The following is a 10,778-nucleotide window of genomic DNA, read 5'->3' on the forward strand; positions in this document are numbered from 1 at the left end:
TCAATGTATTTAATTTAATAAATTTATTTAATTATAATCAAAATGAAATTAAATCAATTTAAATATATATTTGATGATATACACACTTTGAAAGTGTACAAAATTTTTGGTACCTTCTAAGTTTTGACTGAAGGCACGATTTACAATCACATTTAATTATACAGCTGGTGTCACCAGGGCCTTTAATTTCTCTGGCTCATCTATACCACCGCCCTCTGCCGTAGCCATAAAAAATTAATTAGTAAGTTTAAGGGATTAAATTGTAATAAGAACAAAATTGGGGGGCTAAATCTGTAATTTGACTATTAAACATTTTAAATGAATATAAAATTATAATATACTTATTTTTAATAAATTATATGATCATGAGTGAGTATGGAATTTAAATAATTTCAAAAGATGTAATAAATTAATTACTGGTTGAGAACATTTCTTTACTTTAAGCACCTTATGACTCACGAGTGGAATATTATATATATATATATATATATATATGAATATACAGAAAGGTGAAGAACGTGATGGAGGGCCTACGACTACTTCATATATTAAATTCCTTTCACAAGAGAAAGTCTTCATATCTGCTCAAGCCCAATATACAGATTATTCAAATGATATTTTCCAAAATGACTTATCATATATGCATCATCTAGTGTTAATAACACATATATTTATGTATACATATATATATATAACAATATTTCATAACATTAAAAGTGGTTGTTATGATAGATTGATCTTATTAGAGCTTCGTATTGTGTTTATTGAGGACGAAAGTTGTACTATCTTTTGAACATATCATAATAGTTTTTACCATAATACTGAGTAGGAGAATAACTTAATCTCTATATAAATTACGAATTACATTCACTAACTTTATTATGAACCAAAAAAATTGTCAAAAGATTATATATCAATCAAAGATTGCATGTATCAATTGATATTTCATGTTTGAGAATTTCATTATGAGCCTGCAAAGAAAGAGTGAAATGAAAAAATATTGTTTTAAAAAAAAATTTCAAATCAAACCAGATCTAATAAATTTAAACATGTAATCTATACCAAATCAATGAGAAATGATAAACTAAAATGTACCTAAATCCATTGTGGAAGATTTAATTGTGTCATGCAGTAGATACTTTCGAATCAATACACAGCCTTAAAAGCTTTTTTTTTTTCTGGTGACAGAATTTTAAAAAAATAAAATAACACGCATTTGATTCTAGGACCATAACTGTAACAGCTCGAACTCTTATCTAGAGTCTTAAGCGAATGCCCACAATGTCCTTATAAAATAATCTACAAGAATTCTCTGCGGAACAAATTTGAAAATAATAAAATATACATTCTTTGCATACTTAGCTTAAAATATTCAATATCTATAAGACATGTCTAAACTATATAATAAATATTCACTAAAAATAAAATAATTAACATTAAGTACTACTCGAATTAAAATAAAAATTAAACGATCTCCTAATAAGTCTTTCACTATTCAGGAGCAGAATTCTAAATATCATAATCTACAAGAAATGAATAATAAATAAGATGAACTTAATATGCTCAGTAAGCATATAAGTACCAATAAATAATAAGATAATTTATTCAAGTTGGCAGCAAATATAAAACTACCGACGAAGATGATTCAAAACATTTTTCTCTTTAATTTGGAAAGCATGTGGTATTTACACCCTAATTCAATAACCAAATCTTCTAAATCAGTTTACTCAGCAAATATTCAAAAAAATTTATTTCAGTATTATAACTCATGGTATAAATAGTTTAACAAATAACATAATTTAGTATTCAATATTCAGTATCATAATTTAAGCAGTAAACAGTTCAGTAGATATTAATTCAATATTTCAGTATCGTTAACTCTACTCATGATTTTCTATTCATTCCTGTCAATTTATATCTTATTAAAAATAGGTTCACCACGCGATGCTATTTTTGTCAATATCAATGAAAGTAGTAAGGATCCCCTCTACCACGTGAATATGTCACAATTCAATTTACACTTTACAGTTTGCAGTACACGGTATACAGTTCACAATTCTTATTGTTTTGCCATGAAAGTAATAAGGATCCCCTCTACCATGTGAATACGTTACAATTCAGTTGACAGTTCACCACAGTCATATGCCAAAATGCTACACACACATACACCCCTCGATAATACCGTTTAAATGAGTTTTTCAAATCTTTTAATGTCTATTTATTTATTTCAACTCATTAATAAATTTTTAAATTTTTATTATTTAATATATTTTATACCTATAACACGCCTACTGTAACTATTCATCACCATAAACTCTTCTACATATCCTTAATATACTCTCAATTATACAGCAATTAGTACATATACGAATTCAGTTATCAAAACATAACAAAATAATTCATCAGCAATTTCAGTAGTAAACATAAATAAGAACACATCAATCAATAATAAAATTCCATCAGAATCCTGCACCTTTAACAATTATTAAACACCATAGTTTTAATATCTTAAAAAAATTAAATTACATTTGTAAACACTTACGTACTTACTTGATTTTTTTCTAAATCTCGTTCGTGAAATTATCTCTGATATATAAGATCAACTTGTTATAGTGATATCCGTATCGGCTTAGTAATGAATTGGTTATCTCTTAATTTCAAACACCCGTGTTTAAATATATTTCTAATTCTAAACCGAATAAATAAGTTATTGCATTAAAATTAAATGTGATTAATTAATCCTAAATCCAAAATAGTAAACCATATGGATTTTTGAACTCACCTACCTGAATTGGGTTCCTAAGACTCACTTAGCACAACCACTAGAAGTCTGCACGCCTCTACATGCGTTGTCGTCGATTGTCATCGCTCGCCGCTGCGAATTGGCTGAAATTCACCATAGAGCACTTCGCGTCCTTAGATCCGACACAGGTATGGTATAATCGTGCCAGAGCGAGCCGCAAAACAACAAAACACGTGTCGAGCTGCCGTGCAGATCGTCTTCTTCTCCTGCGCACCATCGCGCGCAACACCAGCTTCTCATCCTCTTTTTTTTCTTCTTATTCCTCTCCTCTCTCGGCTACTGATTGGTGGTAATCACATCCCCTCACTTTTTATCTTCTTCTCTCTCTCTCTCTCTCTCTTCCTACACTGATCTCTTTCCCTCTCTTTGCATTTTATAGGGAGGAGTGAGAAGTGCCCTACACAACCTTCTTCCTCGGCGTGCAGATCTCCTCTTCTTCCTCTTCGGCCAGTGGCAAAGGCATACACACCTCTACCTCTTCATCTTTCCTGACTAAAGGCAAACACACCTCTAGTTTTTTTTCTTTACCTAAAACAACACTATTTTCGGGTTTCCCAAAATGACTTCATTTTAGACTGTTACAATCTCTCCCCCTTGAAAAAATTTGGTTCTCTAAATTTATTTTATTAATATAAAATATCCTTACATAAAGTTAATCTAAATTATAAAACATTAAATAAATAGGGATACTTGTCTTGAAATTTTGTTTCTAGCTCCTTAATGGCTTCCTCTCGAGTGTGGTTTCACCACAATACCTTAATTAAGGGAATCACTTTGTTCCGAGGCACCTTCTCATTCCGGTCCAAGATAGTGACAAGAACTTTGTCATAGGATAGATTGTTCTAAATTGAAAGAGGCCTATAAGGTATCACATGAGATGGATCAAGATTGTGCTTTTATAGCATCGATACATGGAATACGTTGTGAACTCGAGATAGTTCTGGGGGCAATGCTAGTCGGTAGGTAGTTGCTCCAATTCTCTCTAAAATCTCAAATGGGCCAATAAATCGAGAGCTTTCTATTCCCTTCTTTCCGAATCTACTGATACCTTTGAGAAACGTGATCTTCAAAAAAACATGATCACCTATCTCAAATTCTAGGTCCTTTCTTCGAGTATCCGCGTAGTTTTTCTGCTTACTCTGGGTTACCTGAATGTTTTTCTTGATCTTAACAATGTTTGCAGTAGTTTCGTCTTCTAACTCTATGCCAATTAACTTTATTTCCCAAACTTCTTCCCAACAGATGGGTGACCTACAGAGTCTGCCATATAATGCTTTATAGGGAGCTATACCAATGTATATCTAGTAGCTGTTGTTATAAGTAAATTCTATTAATGGCAAATGGCCATTTCAAGATTCGCCAAAATCTAAAACACATGCTCGTAATATATCCTCCAATGTGCAAATAATTCTTTCTGATTGTCCATCTGTCTAAGGATAAAAAGCAATACTGAATGATAGTTGGGTGCCCATGGCTTGCTGAAAGATTGTCCAAAACCTAGAGGTAAATCTAGGATCTCTATCAGATACCACTGAAATCGAAATCTCATGTAGTCTTATAATCTCGCATATTTAAATTCTAACTAACTTATCCAAAGAGTTTGTCATTTTCTTTGTCAGGAAGGGGGAGAACTTAGTTAACCTATTCACAATCACCCAAATAGCATTATGGCCTGCTCAGGTCCTAGGCAGTCCAATCACAAATTCAAGCATTGGCAAAGGTTGGAGGGGTCCATTAGGACGCTGTTGTTTTGCTTTCACCTGTTGATAAGTAAGGTATTAAGAAACATACTTAACAATGTCTCTTTTCTTACCATTCCACCAAAATCAGGGTCTCAAATTCTGATATATTTTAGTACTACTCGGATGCATGGTGAATTTAGAGCAATGAACCTAAGTCAAAATGCCTTTCTTTAATTCATCATTAGTGGGAACACACACCTATCATTAAATCTAAGTAACCCATCATTCAACACTCTGAACTCTGGCTTCAAACTTCGCTTTGTGTCTTTCCTAATGGCCAATAATGTAAAGTCAGTCAACTGAGCATCTCTGATTTGTTGTAGTATTACAGGTTGTACATTTAAAGAGGCCAAATAAACACCTTCAGCCTGATCATGAAGTTGAATTTACTACACAGCCTCTAAAAGCTTCCACTCATAAACCATCATGCAAGCTAGTGTACTTACATTCTTCCTGCTAAATGCATCCGCTACTGTATTACCCTTACCTAAATTATACAAGATCTTACAGTCATATCTTTTAGTAGTTTTATCCATCGCCTCTGGTGCATGTTGAGATCCTTCTAAGTAAAAATATATTTAAACTTTTATGTTCAGTATAGATATCAAATGTTTCACCATACAAATAATAACACTAGAGTTTTAGGGTGTAGATAATAGCAAAGAGCTCCAAGTCATGAGATGGGTAATTTTGTTCATGTGTCTTTAGTTGTCTAGACCCATAAGCTATGACTCGTCCATATTGCATCAAAATACATTTCAATTCCTGATAAAAAGCATCATTGTATACTATATACCCACCAGTTCCATTCGGTAAAGCTAGCACAGGAGTTGTGGTCAACTATTTCTTGAGCTCTGTGAAACTTCTTTCACATGCTTCATCCCATTCGAATTCAACATCTTTCTTTGTAAGTAAAGTAAGGGGATCTACAATCTTGGAAAATTCCTTCACAAATATGTGGTAATACCCAGCTAATCCCAAAAATTCTCTAATATCCTTGACTGTAGTAGGTCGTTTCCAATTTAACGCAGTCTCAATTTTACGGGGATCCACTAATACACCATTTTTTGATATTATATGTCCTAGAAAGGCAACTTGATCAAACCAAATATCACACTTACTTAACTTCGCATGTAACTTCTTTTCTCTAAGAACCTACAAAATTTAAGCCAGATGCGAAGTATGTTTCTTCTTACTCTTATACTAGACTAAGATATCATCGATGAAAACTATAACAAATTAATCTAAAAATATTTTGAAAAGCTTATTCATCAAGTCCATGAAAATTACAGGTGCATTCGTCAACCCAAATGGCATGATAAGAAACTCATAATATTCGTACCTAATCTGAAAAGTTGTTTTCGAAATGTCTTCAGCTTATCTTTATCTAATGATACTACGAACGTAGGTCAATCTTAGAAATGACTCGTGTACCTTGTAACTGGTCAAAGAGATCATTAATTCTGGGGAGATGGTACTTATTTTTAATTGTAACTCTATTTTTTTCCCTATAATTTATGCACAATCTCAATGTTCTATCATTTTTCTTTGCGAATATGACTGGAGCACCCCAAAGCGACACATTATACTGAATGAAAATCTTATTCAAAAGTTCTTGAACCTACTTCTCCAACTTTTTCATTGCAATTCAGCTCATCCTGTATGGGGGCAATGAAATCGATTGAGTACCTAACTGAAGATCGATGGCGAATTCCACTTCTCGGTCTAAAGGTAATCCAAATAGGTCATCAGGGAAGATATCTAGGAATTTGCTTGCTACTGAAATTTCTTGGATATCAACCCCCTTATTTATCTTGCTTAATACTTATTAAGATTGTTAAATCACATGGCATAAATTAAAATTAATAGATTATTTTCTTTATACATAAATAATTAAGAAGAAAGAAAAGGGAAAGTTATTAGCACAAAAATGACACTTGATTAGGAATATTGAATACAAGCTTCTTCTAGTAGCAGTCAACAATAACATGATAGACTGCTAATCAATTTATTCTTAGTATTATATTGAAATCCCTAATATCTAATAATATTAAATTTACCTCAAATTCTTTATCTGCGACCTTTACAATATATGAGTTATAAACTATATTGGTCATCATATTATCATTTATAAGGGTAGACATTACTAAAATAAAATTAAGGGACACAGGAATAACACTTAAATATCGTGCAAATGTATGTGAAACAAAAGAATGCATAGCTCCAGGGTCAATTAAAGTATGTGTTATGTACTTATAAATAAGGTACGTACCCGGAATCACGTTAGGAGCAGCTTCAGCATCTTTAGCTATGTTGAAAAAAACTCAGCCTGGAACTACTGGTCTAGCTTGCGACTGAGGCTGGGGACAATCATGGACCTGATGATTGGCACTTCCACATCTAAAACAGTCATTATTGAGTCGATAGCATGGGATGCCTCCATGATTCTTACCACAATGAACATAACTCTGACCTTATCTGGCCAGTAAAGTTTGCAATGGGACAGGATGAGCTACCTTAGGTCTCTTATTCTAGTTACCTTGACTTGGGAGTGACTTTTTCTAGGGGACTGGGGGCATAGAACTACCTGTTATCAATGTAGAGGTCCTAATGATACTTTCAATGAGTTGTGCTTTGACCAAAACCTACTGATAAGTACGAAAACTCAAGTACTACCAGGGGGTTCCTAATCTCTAGATGGAGACCCCACTGAAATCTTTGGGACATCTTCCCTTCATCATATATAATCTCAGAAGAGTAGCTGCTAAGCTCTATGAATCTTTTGGCATAGTCAATGACTGAGAGGCTTTCTTGGATAAGTTAGGCGAACTCTGTCTCCTTCTGATGACGAATGTTGGTCGAAAAAGTATTCGGCATTAAACACCTCTAAGAAGTGTTCCACTAGCACTCTACTTCTCCCTCAAGTATAAAGGTGATGAAGATAACCTTCTGTTCATCAGTCACCCCCAGAACTCTAAAAGACTTTTCCATTGCATCTAACCAATTTTAAGCCTTATAGGAAGTCGATGCTCTTACAAATATAACTAGATTCAGTCGCTTGTACCTCTCGATATAACCTAGATCTATCACCAATAGAGCTGGGCCTTATTAAGGTAGATGAGGAGGTGAAGGATCTAGTAGGTCTCCCCTTACAGGAACAGGGGGAGGATAAGGAAGGTCTCTCCTTTCTTCTCTAACTTGCTGACCAGTAACAAGCCTCTCCATCAGAAGATAATCAACATCTTCCTGTAATGACTCTATATGAGAAGATCTATTCATAGGGGTCGTCTTCGCCTCATTTTCATTTATCTACACCACCAAATAAAAATTTTAAGATTTACACTTTTGAAATTATATTCTCATGATCAAGGGATGGTTCCGAGGAGTGTGGACTCTGATACTAATTGTAACAGTCCGAACTCTCATCCAGAGTTCTGACCGAATGCCCACAATGTCATGATAAAATAATCTATAGGAATACTTCGCGCAAAAAACTTTAAAATAAAAAAAAATACATAACTCGCATACTTAGCTCAAAATATCTAATATCCATAAGAGATGTCTAAACTCTAAAATAAATACTCATTAAAAACAAATTAATCAACATTAGAAACTGTTCGAATTAAAATAAAAATTTAATGATCTCCTAGCAAGTCTTTCACTATTCAAAAGCGGGGTCCTGAATATCCTGATCTGGAAGAAATGAATAATAAATAGGGTGAGCTTAATATGCTCACCAAGCATGTAAGTACTAATAAATAATAAAATAATCTATCCAAGTTGATAGAAAATATAAAACTACCGACGAAGATAGTTCAAAATATTTTTCTCTTTAATTCTAAAAGTACGTAGTATCTACACCCTAATTCAATCATCAAATCTTCTAAATCAGTTTATTCATTAAACATTCAGAATTTTTTATTTCAATATTATAACTCATGGCATAAACAGTTCAATAAATAACATATTCAGTATTCAGTATCACAATTTAAATAATAAAATGATCAGTAGATGTTAATTCAGTATTTCAGTATCATAAACTTTACTCATGATTTCTTATTCATTCCTATCAGTTTAAATCTTATTAAAAAGAGTTTCACCGCATGATACAATTTCTACTAGCATCAATGAAAGTAGTAAGAATCTCATTTACCACGTGAATACATCACAATTCAGTTCACAGTTCACAGTTTGCAGTATACAATATACAGTTCACAGTTCTTATCGCTTCGCCACGTCTGGCTAAAGCCGTATCCACGAGTAGGGTTCACCACAATCATATGCCAAAAGGCTACACACACACACCCATTCCTTAGTGATACTGATTAAATGAGTTTTCCAAATCTTTTAATATCTATTTATTTATTTCAATTCATTAATAAATTTTTTATTTTTTATTATTTAATATATTTTATATATATAACACGCATATTGTAACTATTCATCACCCTATACTCTTTTACATATCTTTAATATACTTCCAATTACATAGCAACCAGAACATATACGAATTCAGTTACCAAAATACAGCAAAATAATTCATCAGCAATTTCAATAGTATACATAAGTGAGAATACAACAATTAATAATAAAATCATGTTGGAATCTTGCGCCTAATTATCAATTATTAAATGTCATAGTTTTAATATTTTAGAAATATTAAAATATATTTGTAAGCCCTTTCGCACTTACCTAATTTTCATCTAAATCTCGTTCGTAAAATTATCTCCAATATACAAGATCAACATGTTACAATGATATCTGTATCATATTAGTAATAAATTGATTATCCTTTAATTTCATTCACTTGTGTCTAGATTTATTCCTAATTCTAAACTGGATAAATAATTTATTGCATTAAAATTAAATAGAATTAATTAACCCTAAATCTAAAATGGTAAATCATAAGGGTTTTTGAACTTACCTACTTGAACCGGGTTCTAGGACTCACTACGCACAACCACCGAAAGTCCACACGCCTCCATACGTTCCGCCACCGGACCGCCACATGCCACCGTCGCTCGCTGTCGATCGCTGCTGCTCGTTGCTGGGGACTGGCCAAAATTCATTGCATAGTGCTTTATACCCTCAAATCCAGCACAGTTCTAGTGGAATCACGCCGGAGGGAGCTGTAAAACAGCAAAACATGCATCAAGACGTCGCGCAGATCGTTTTCTTCTCCTGCGCATCATCGCACGCAACACCAACTTCTCCTCCTCCTTTTTCTTTTTCTTCATCTTCCTCTCCTCTCTCGGTTACCGATTGATAGTAACTGTAGCCCATCTCTCTCTCTCTCTCTCTCTCTCTCTCTCTCTCCCTGCACCAATCTCATTCCCTCTCTTTGCATTTTATAGGGAGGAATGAGAGGGGTCCTGCACAACCCTTCTTCCTCGACGTGCAGATCTCCTCTTCTTCCTTTTTAACCGGTGGCAGAGGCATACACTCTCTACCTGTTCATCTTTCCTGACCAGAAGCAAACACGCCATTGGTTTTTTTTTTCATTACCTAAAACGGTGCCGTTTTAGAGCTTTCCAAAGCGACATGGTTTTAGTTTGTTTCAATAATTACTTATTTCTATCAAAATACTTTTATATTTTTTATTTTGTCCATCATAAAATGAGAAATTACAAAAAATAGTATCCATGCATATTAAACTCATATTTAAACCCGATGCATTAAGACCAAATTTTATTTAACCGTATATGATCACTGGTTCATAAATCGATAGCATATTACACATAGTAAATCCCACATTAAGCTCATTTATTGAAAAAACTCAACAAATAACATCAAAGTAATCAATTTCGAAGTATTTTTAAGTAGCAAATCAATGCATGGACAGTTTCTGAACTAACCTTGCAATATTATTCTCGACTAACCATGGCCGCCAATCTTCTTGTAATGTCACATTGAGATTTCTTATCCATTCTATAGTTGATGAGTATGTGACACCCATCAAGATTACCTCTATAAGATCATATAAATATTAAAGTAATTAGTTGTCGATATCACTTCTAGTATAAGTACTAGTTACCTGAAAAGTAATGGTTCTTACACATAAATAAAAATTTGTAAATCCGTCGAAAAATTACAGTGATAAACAACAATACCAATATAACCATTAATCGTAGAGGTGATGTGTTATCATACGATTGCACGTGATCCGATTTTTAAATGTTCCTTTCTCATAATTACAAATTAAACTTTGTTAATAATTAGTAAAAACACTCATG

Source organism: Carica papaya, chromosome 6, assembly GCF_054855325.1.
Source record: "Carica papaya isolate Zhongbai chromosome 6, ASM5485532v1, whole genome shotgun sequence".
NCBI lineage: Eukaryota > Viridiplantae > Streptophyta > Magnoliopsida > Brassicales > Caricaceae > Carica > Carica papaya.